Source organism: Aotus nancymaae, unplaced genomic scaffold (genome assembly GCF_030222135.1).
Source record: "Aotus nancymaae isolate 86718 unplaced genomic scaffold, 86718_ANA_hifiasm-v0.15.2.pri h1tg000108l, whole genome shotgun sequence".
NCBI lineage: Eukaryota > Metazoa > Chordata > Mammalia > Primates > Aotidae > Aotus > Aotus nancymaae.
In genome coordinates this window covers 42,013,806-42,024,659 of record NW_026988523.1, presented here as the reverse complement: position 1 = coordinate 42,024,659, position 10,854 = coordinate 42,013,806, and the positions used below count along the sequence as shown (strand labels likewise).

The following is a 10,854-nucleotide window of genomic DNA, read 5'->3' as shown; positions in this document are numbered from 1 at the left end:
TTAATTTAGAGCCAGAGAAGAGGCCAACAGACCGGGTGATGAACATCACTGAAAAGTAATTTGTTACTACTCTTAAGAGGAGGAAGAATGTCGTGCCACGAGGTGGAGGGAGCACAAGGAAATAAATGTGAGCAAAAACTTTTATTGTGGTTTCCAAAAGGGGAAGAAATGAGCGAGGCAGGGTAAACAGCTTTAGGGTTGACTAGTTTGAAAAATTTGCATGCAGGAGCTAAGTTATCTGGTATCTGACCCTGTGGTGATCAGCCAGGGGAATAGAGGCCCAAAATGTTAGCGCCCAATAGATAGAGGATGCGATGGGGATACGGGCTCTGGATTGGTTGGTTTGCATAATGAAAGGTGTGCTTGCAGGTGAGTCCTTACTATATTTAGCATTGAAAGGTTTGCTTTTCTAATAGCAATTGATATTAAATACCACCATAGAGGGTAATAAGGCTCTGCCTCCAGTTCCACAGGTGTCCTTTCCCCTTTATTGAGAAGGTTCTGATTGGAACTAACTATTATTGGCCAGAATATCTTTATGAGTGTGAAAATTATAGCTCTTAATTCCCTCCTCCTCCTCCAGTTGAGAAGTCTAGACCTACTTGTCCTGTGGTTAGTTTTAAAAGTATTGTGTCAAGGTTTCCATATTTTTATCATGGTGAGTATAAAAATCCATTTTTCTTTTTCCTATTTTCCTTACTAGTCACCCCATCCACAGACTGCCTTTATTTCCATAAAGTCTTTCTTATCATTTACTGACTAAAATCCAAGTTATTTTGTGGCACATCCATAAGCCTGTCTTACAGACTCAGCTGGCCTTATCTACCCACTCTTCCATACCAACCAATGTACCATGCGAACCCAAACTATCCCTCTAGTGTTTCTATTTTATCCCTGAATTCACCTAACAAGCCCCTCTTCATTCTCTGAACCTCATCTCATCTCATGTCACCTCCTCCAAGAAACCTTCCATGACTGCCACTTCCATGTTTCCACAACCTCCTGGGCATGACTGTTCTGTAGCTACGATCACCCCTGTATTACAATTGTATACTTGTAGATCAGTATCCTGAGGGCAGAAATAACGCTTTAGGGTACAAATGAAGCATGTCTTATATGTGTATTGATTGACTGCACTTGCAATAGCAGAATAACCCCTTGACTTACTAGTGTAAGATCCTAGCTGGGCTGCCATGTCTCCTAAGCTATGTCCCAAGCTCCTTACAGTCCACCGGTCACTATATGCTCTGTGACATCAGCATAAGGGGAGAGAGGGTGGCCCATTTTAGAAACAGAATGTGAACACTTAAAATCTTGTAATCCTAACCATGGATGACTTTATCTTTGTCACTTTGTGGCTCCTCAGGTGTCACTCAAACAGCAAAATCTCCTATCCCATTTACATGAGGTGTAAATGTGTTTTCACACTTCTGCCTAGTGAATGCTTTCTGTAATGCTGATGGTTAATTACCTGACAATGAATCTCCTCTCCTGGGAGGAGGGGGAGGGGCAGTGAGGGTGGGGAGGGGCAGTGAGGGGAGGGGAGAGGCAGTGAGGGAGGAAATTATTTGAATCACACTTGCTCACACAGAACAAGCCAAAGTGACATGTGCAATTCCTCAGGAAACGTTTTCTCCTAAGCCACCTATTCCTGTCCCCAACCCGTCCCATACCTTCACTTCTTATTCATTTTCTCCCTCTGTTTCATCTTTCAAATCACAGAGAACACCAAGTAACCTTCTGGGTTTTCTGGAGATTTCATTGTACTTGGTAATATATGATTTATAAACATAAACAAAATAAATAGGATGCGGAGGGAATAAATTCTAAGTGGAGTATCAATAAATCTCCTCCCTCTGATGATGTCGCTATGATTTTCTCTTTTTTCCTTTTTGCCCACTGCCTTTCCCAGACTGGGAGAGTGGTCTGTTCTTCCATTGGAAGAAATTAGAGGGAGGGGTAGGCAAGCAGGGAGTTGGGGGAGAGATCGTGTGAGAAATTTAACACAGGGCTGCATTGAAATGTAAATTCCTTCAAATTATTAAGCACCAGAGAGCAGCTCTCGCCAGCTCTTTGTTCCTCAGAGTCAGAATGTGTAATCTAGAAGAATAAATATCAGGCAGATATCAGTCACACAAAGAAATCTGGGCCATACATATGCAGAGCCCCAAGTCCCACTGATACCCCACATCTTATCAAGAAGGTTCTGGTCACAGCCTCCAATCACTGTTTAGAACACCTCTAATGGGGGTCAGAATTAAAATTATTTTCTGCTTGCCCCACCCCCATCCCAAACCCTAGTCCTCACCCTTATTAGCTGTCTGGAAACCTAGACTTCCTTGTGGGTTCTTTAAACACAAAACCATCTGGCTTGCTCCTTTCAGCCTAGTTTTGGAGATGCATTGTCTGCGGACTTCTTTTCCAATAGAGGATACTTTTCCAACATTTCTGCCTAGTGTTGCATAGCTCACAGCTTGGAATGAATGACTTTGTGGTCTAATTTACATTTTTAATTCCTTCTTAGCTTCAAGAACCTTAAGATCTTCCATAGGAGAGCAGACTGTTATCAGTCCATTCCTTGTACTTTTTCCAATTTCTAAGGAAGACATTTAGCTGGAAACCCATAAAGGTGATAAAAGCACATTTTACAGGCCTGCACAGTCAGTGGCAGCACAAATAGTGTCTTAAGAGCTTAGCAGACCCCTCAACCCGTGTCACCATCTCTCAGATGTCTGCCTTTTCTGGCTTGTAAACTCCTGGAAGTCAGACACTACAGCATTTATTCTTTGCCCTCTCTCCACTGTGCTCTTCCCCATCATGTGTCTCGCATAGACTAGGCACTCAGAAAGTTGACTGACAGATTTTGTAAGCCCATATGATAACTTAAGAGAGATTTTGTATATGTGGCAGAGAAGGGGTAGCGGCTAGTGGAAAGGAATTGCACCCATTTCCGCATTCAGTGAATACTGCACTTCTTAAGCCTGGGCCTTTCTTTTTATATGGGTTTTGCCAGAGCAAGTGTTGTCAAAGATCTTTACCTGTCAACCAGGAGTCGTGCTTTCCCAAGAAATACAATATTTCTTTATCTTATAGTACTTGGAAATGCTGTCACTTTTGTTCCAATACTTATTAATGTCTGACTTAATACTTGTAGGGTCCCTGGTTCTCCTTCTAGATTGTAAGAATATGGGCCACACAACAGTCATTTCTTTACACAAAGTCCTAAATGCAGTCTGAAATCAGGGATGTGCTCAATAAACCTGCTGATCTGAGTTTAACTGAATCTCCCCTTATCCTCCCTATGACCTGGTGTCCATTACCAAAACTCTTCTTCTTGTCCAGAGGCCCAGGAATCTTTAGGAATCTTTAGGCTCTGGAATGGTTTCCTGCTTCAATGAGAGGCCCTGCTGGTGCCTGTACTGGCACCTTAAAATGTTCTATTGTCCAAGGCTCTCTTCTGTTCCAGACTATTCTGACTTTTGATCGCCTTCCTATCTTAACCTTTGGGATTTAGGTTCCTTAGAACTCTGCCAAATTCATGCCCCATTGATTGCCTCCATAATGTGTATTGCAAACATAGTCCAACCTTATCTTTTCTGATTGTTTTCAATCAACTAACTTGCTTTGTGAGTGCCCCTGAGCCTGACCTGACCACAGGCACAGGTGCTGATAGGCCTGGCTGAGCAAGATACTCATCAGTCTCAGAATACTTCTAGTCAACAAAATGCAGTCACATTGATTCTGATGCTGACACAATACAGAGTATACAATGCAAATTAGCAAAGAAAACCAGGATTTGCCTTCACATCACCCCCACTTTACAAGAAAACTAAGTTCAATGAAATATAACTGAGCTTTAGTTAGCAGACCTAGAGTTCTGCTGAAGGAATTCTTTTGTGGAAGCAATTCTTCAATACAGTATTGATTGATGACTAGATCTAGAACTACAGACTCCTAGATTTGAATCCAGATGAGTTTCTTGGACACATAAGGGAAATGATCAAAGGTGGCATTTGTCAAATGGCTCTTCTAGCTGAAGAAACAGGCATGTGTTTTTGGTGTGAGGGCTTTGAACCCTGCTGTTTGCACAACAACCTAAAAATTATTTTAAAAAAAACAAAACAACAACAACAAAAAACTTCTAAAACAGCCCTTAACAGTGAGATTCTTGGTGTCAAATCAGAGCCTTCCAAGTAGAATGGTGCTTTTCTAAATGCCTGACATACCAAGAACTAAATACATATTTCATGAATGAATGAACACAATATACAAATGAATGAAAAAGTGAACAATAACAGCTTTAAAAAAGTTACTTAACTTTGCTCTAACAATTGATAGAATATAAGTATATAGAAAAAAAGATATAAAAGGCATCCTTTAACCATTGTCTTTTTTAGCAACGTCTTCATAGTAATACTCCCTTCCATCACTTTATTCCATAGCACAGAAAAAGTCCAAATGAAGAGACAGAAACTTTGGGAAATGGTACTGGGAATGGGAGAAAACTTCTCCAGTGAAAGAATAGAATCATCCCCTTTTATATCCATTTGCAAATTTGAATTTGCCTCTTCTAGGTTTGCTTAAATATAATGCTCCCCCTGAGGTTGCAGTGAGCTGGGATTGCACCACTGCACTCCAGCCTGGATGGCAGAGTGAGACTCCGTCTCAAAAAAAAAAACCACCATTTATGCATTAATTTTATATATTTGCAAAATGCTTTCACATCAACTATCTCAATTATTTCCTCAACTCTTCTATGAGAATATTGAGGGACTGTGCTAAAGAAAAACTTCTCTTCCTGGGTCCACAAGGGGTGTAGTTTCAAAGGCAGGAGTTTTCCGGCTCCATCCCTCCGGGGGTTATGATAATCTGTGGCAACAGAAATCCAGAAGAGTTCTTTCTCTTGGTTTTATCTACTTTCCCTTTAGCTTGATTTCTGTGGTTCATTTAGACCACAGTCTAAGGTTACACATCCAACATTTTTCATCAACCTCCAAATCACTCTGAGTTCTACGTCCCCTCCCCAATCTGTGGAGCCCCAAAGGCCTCTGTGCATAGTCAGCCTCGGTCCCAGCCTGTCCCACGCCCGCCAACGAGGACAAGACAGGGACACTTCCGGCACTGACACCTCACTTCCGGTCCATGCTGTGCCCATGGTCCCAGGACGCTGGGAGAATTCCATGAAGCCCCGCTGTGCGGAAGGCAGTGGCCAGCAGTACCACTGGCGGGACAGGTGAGAAGGCAGTGACCAGGCTATCAAGGGTAACTGGGACAACAGTGCTGATGTGAAAAGAAAGACAGAGAAGTAAAACTAGAAGTAAAAGTTTCAGAAAAGACAGATAGATGTTAGGAGAACATAAAATGCTAACACCAAAGAACAATTGGCAAATTCGACTGGGACTAGACTAAAGAAATTCCAGGAAGAGGCAGACTTCAAACCAGCCAAAGAGACGCTTGGTGATAATAATACGGTTTATGGAGCCACGGCTCTGAACCCATTTTGAAGAGATGGCTTTCTGGATTTTGAAAAGTTACTGAAAGATAAAATTATGCAATATGAAAAGTCACTGTATGATGCAAGTTTAAGGTGTCCTTAGATGGAGATGTGTGCCTTTTTTTAGAAGTTGATGACTTGTAAAAGATTACCGATGCTGCAGTGACAAAAAGAAGCAAGAGAAGCAAAAAGAAAAATGTGGTTCCTGCAAGGGGATTAAAGGCCACCGTGAAAGACCAGGCTTCATGTAACAGTTTAATCTCCTCCTGGTGTCTTTTTGCTGCTCAGTGCTATGGACTGAATGTTTGTTTTCCTCCAAAACTCATGTTGAAACCGTAACCCCGGTGTGATGATATGAGGAGATGGGAGCTTTGTGCCTCACCAGGTGAGATGAGGGTGGAACCCCCATGATGGCATCAGTGTCCTTATAAGAAGAGAAAGTGACTAGAGCTCCCTCTTTCTTCCCACCAAGTAGGGATACAGAAAGAAGGTGGTCATTTACAAGCCAGGAAAAGGGGCCCTCGCCGGACACTGAACCTGTCACCAACTTAATCTTAGGCTTCCCAGTCTCCAAAACTGTGAGAAATGAATGCTTGTTATTAAAGCTGTCCCGTCGACGATATTTTGTTATTGAAACCCTAGTGCACTAAGACACAATTCCTTCAACATGTAGCACAATTTCCTTTTCCTTCGTTCCTGCCAAATGCTGCAATCAGAAGTGCAGTATGTTTGTGCTTGGTATTTAGTGTCTGGACAATTAGAAGCTAACGTAAGGATGAGGAAATTGGGTTTTGTGCCAAGAGGTTAAAGTTTGGAAGTTCAATTGTTACTAAATCATAGAAGCTTTTTTTGTTAACCCTAATAATGTTATAATCATTGGTAACTTTTTCCACAAAGGCAGTGCCACTAAATTGGAAACAAAATATGGCCCAAATGGGATTGTATTTACCAGCACCATCCAGTAATGCAGCAGGAGCGATACCTCCTTGAACTGCTTCTTGTCAAGAAAAGCAGTTTGCAAAAAGGACATGTGGTCTTCACCGTCTTTAAAGTTACTTTGTCTGAAAATTGAGTTTGAGGATTCAAAACCCAGATTTTGAAGAAGACTGCTTTTTCTTGAGTGGAGTTTCTGCTGCTGAAAAGCCATTAATTTGATACTTAAATGATTTTTTTTTTAATTTCCAACTTTGAAGCTGAAGAAGGTAAATCATTATGATATTACAAGCTGTGGAATGTTTAATGCCTTAACTGTCTAATTTATATTAATCAGAATATTTCTACTGATGGACCACTTCAGATAGAGGAGACAGACTCTACCTCTTTTATTTGCCTAATTTAAGTGTCTGAGAAACAGAACCTCTTTTGTTCTGCTGGACTGTAATGGAAGGACTTCACCTGGGTTTTGGTATTTCCTTTCCCTTATAAAATATGCTCAGCTAACTATACTATTAGCAGCAACAGTGTGCTGAATTCTTATGTTAACAATTATGATACTATGTTTTGTAAGGCAACTAATTTAATAAAATCACTAGTGTGAAGAATTAAAAAGAATACTTTGTTAACAAGCAGATTAAACATACATATACATATGTACATCTACTTTGTCTTAAAAATGTAGATACATGGCAATGAAAGCAGTGAGATTGTGCTTTTGAATACCACATGACCCACCTACCACACATGAAATGATTTAATTAAGTGTAGATAGCCTAAGCAAAGTTGACTACCTCGTGGCCAATTTTCATATAGTGTTAATAATAATAACAATAAATAAAAGGACTTTGAAAAAATGGTGATCTTAAGACTCTTTAAAAGCCCCAATAGGATAATTATGCTGCATGGCTCTGAAGCAGCATTCTAACCATTCTCTTTACTCGTCTTTCTCCTCTTTACACCCAGAAGGGCTGTTTGATGTCTAGGGCAACCTATTCTGTGGTCATTATCCATCCTCTAATATTTTCTCTCAAATATTCCCCAATATCCTCCCAATTGTCCATCCCTTCTTTACTAATTATATTTTTCCCTTCCTTTTTTCTCTCTGGTTTAGTATTTTATTCGGTAGAGAAATTTAATCTCCTGACTTTTTCAATACTCTCTTTTACCCACTATTCAGATCAACATAATACATCCTAGACTGTAAATATAAGTTAACATGGAACCTTTTGTGAAATACTGGCAGCCCACATGTTGTCCACATCATGAACTGGATACGCATTTTTAATTCACGTTCTTCAGTGAGCTTTGTTTTTTTTCTATGATAATTCAGGCTTCTCCTTTTCCTCTGTTTCCTGACAATTCTCAAGCTTCTGTGTGTTTTGCATCTTGGGGCTTTCTTTTTATCTTCTTTTACAAACTTGTAACTATATGAGTCAAGTTTAATTATTGATACATTGTGCCTTTGCACCAACAATTAGCTGTATCAATAGCTGACCAGGAAATATCTAACTCACCCTACATCCATATCATAGCAATTTCAGTTATTTAAAACAATTTAGAAGGAAAGAAGAAAGCAAAAGCCAGACCGAAGAACAAGGTTTATTCCCAGTGAAAATGAAACAGTAGATGCACAATTGCCCTTAGGTTTAAGGATATTTTATCTGTGGGTTCCAACATCCTCTCAAAATTGCCTTACAGTTCTCTTATTTTATACATGGTGAAGGACAGGTTACCTTTTGCTCACAGCCATACTGAATGAAAGTAGTTGAGTAAATGAAGAGTGGAATAAGGTATCTTTACCCAGAAGTCTGGCGTCTTTTATTAACTCCCACTTCAGGGCAGATGGATTTAGAGGTAGGAGAAGGGAAGAAAGAACTGCAGGGAAGGGGAAGATATGAGTGGAAAAAGACCACTGCTGTAGGAACACACACTCAGTTATCTCAAGGGCAAAGAAGAGGAGGAGGACACAGCCCAGGCTCCATATGCAAATCCCTTACTGGGACAAGGTCAGCTGTCTTCTCCAGGTTGGGACCTGACCACGTGTTTTTTGGGGGATGGTGCTGGGTGTCATAAAGGGGAATATGGGGCCTCTGCATGGGAAATCTAATCTAACTCTATCTAGAAAGAGTTTCTTCGATCACATTACCAGTTTAGAGGTTGATCTTCTCTTTTTCCCTTGTTATAGATAGAACTGTAGCCTTTGTATTGTGTACAGTTTCTTCCTTTGCTCAGTATGCAGCGCTGCCTTCCCCCCGCCCCGCCCCCGACATTCACGCAGCAACAGAAGCATCTGGGACCTGCAGAGTCACTGACAGCAAAAGGCTGGCTCAGAAGTGAGTCATTCACGCAGGTCTTTTTCTTCAAGACCTACACGTTGAAGAATGGAATAGAAGCTATGTGAAGGTACACGGCACATGACCTGTGGACTTTTGAGTTACATAAACCTGAATCGAAACACATCTTCCCCGCTTTTCAGTTTGGTCCCCATTTCACTATACTAAGACTTAGGTTCTCATTTACAAAATAAAGAAACAATGTTTTCAAAGAAGGACCTATTATTCCTCTGACTCCTTTTCCCCTCTCACCTCTAGAAGGAAGTTATGTCATCAGAGATAGGGATGCTAACAAAAGAAAGATGTTCTTGTATTTGTTACTGGTTTTTGTTTTGTTGAAACGAGTCTCTCTCTGTCACCCAAGCTGGAGTGCAGGAGCACGATCTCAGCTTACTGCAATGTCCACCTCCTGGATTCAAGCAATTCTCCTGCCTCAGCCTCCTGAGTAGCTGGGATTACAGGCATGAGTCATCATGCCTGGCTAATTTTTGTATTTTTAGTGGCCAAGCTGCTCTCAAACTCCTGGCCTCAAGTGATCAGCCCGCCTCGGCCTTACAGAGTTATTATTTTTTATTTTTGGCTTTGGTTTTAAATCTGTTCTACTCTGAGAACTTTAACATGCAGAGGACGGCAGACTGTAAACATTTAAAGTCCCTAATGAATAATGCTTTCATAGCTCTTACCTCAAAGAACTCAGTCAGGATGAAGCCAACATCTTCTGGAGATGGGAAAGATAAGATGGGGGTTCAAAATGTCTGAAAAGAACTTTCCCCCTTCAGAAAAGGGGGGATGAATTGAGAGAGTTGGCCACGAATACTGTAAGGAAAAATGGAGGGGTAATCGATACCTGCCTCATAGGCTCTTGCAAAAACTACCAATATATATATTTATTATATATATGTAATATGCAAATATGTGACTCGCAAAAAGTAGTCACCAGATAAATGGCGGTTATTACATTTTATCATTATTATTACAATGACAATTCGTATTTACGAGTGACTGGGTGCTTGGAGGTGGTCTAGTCCATGTTTCTCATTGACGGTTGTCATTAGCTTTCCTGCTGCATCTTCCCTGCCTTCCCTCCCTTAGCCAATCTACAGCAGGGATATATGATCCACGTCTCATATATTCTGAACTTGGAAGCCAACCAATAGGGCTTTATACAGCTGCCTCTGGGAACTTTCTTATGTGAAACCGTTTTTTCTTGGGATGTCCTACCTGAGATACCAATATTATATTTTCCCGTCAAGACAGATAGTTAGCTCTTATTAACTCTGCTTTCAGTATTGGGCTTTTGTGATTGAAACACAGTCAAACCCAGAGTGAGTCCTTAGTTCATCAAGCTGTCAACAATGACTCCACAAGAGCTGGAAACAGAAAATATTATGCCAATAATGGTATGTAAAAAGAAGGGCTCTCTTTTATTGGTAACATCTGGCACAGTTTGTTAGAGCATTCTAACCATGTGGCCAGGCACGTACTTACTCTGATAAATGAGAACCAACATGGATGTTTGTATACACAAGGGCTCACTACTCCCCACAAAAATTAATCCAGCCTTCCATCCAGTAGCTTTCTTAATAATTTTCTCTTTTTTCTATAATTTCAACCACATGTCCTTCCAGGTTTGGAGCTGCCTACCTCCCTACAAAACCTACATTTTGGCAGAAACCCTGAGGCCTTGGAAGACAAGACATTTTGGGACACTGCTTCATGACTGCTCCCATTTTCTTGTCTCGTTCCCCACCCACACACCTTGGGCCTGCCTTCCCCCATGACTTCTTCACAGGGATCAGCCTACAGCAAGACAGAAGCAGATCAGGGTCTGTATTTTCTTTGCTCCTCACACCATTAACCAGAGTCCCAAGAAAGGTACCCCATAAGCACTCAAGACTGGTTAGTACAATGTATAAATGAGCAACATTTGCTTTCATGTCTCAAAGTATTAATCATCCTCTCTTTAGAAAATGAATTGTTCCCCACTAGTTCCCAAATTCCACACACTGGCGGAATCATATTATTTTGATGTGGAAGATGGGTTCCCCCAAGTGTCTGAGCATGTTATTTAGAGTAGAGCAAACCTGTGAG

General features: G+C 40.9%; 1 pseudogene; it reads left to right on the top strand.

The window, feature by feature from the left end:
- The first annotated feature begins 314 nt into the window (after positions 1-314).
- The window catches only part of LOC105728519 (large ribosomal subunit protein uL18-like), a 46,996-nt pseudogene continuing 36,456 nt past the window's right edge, over positions 315-10,854 (top strand).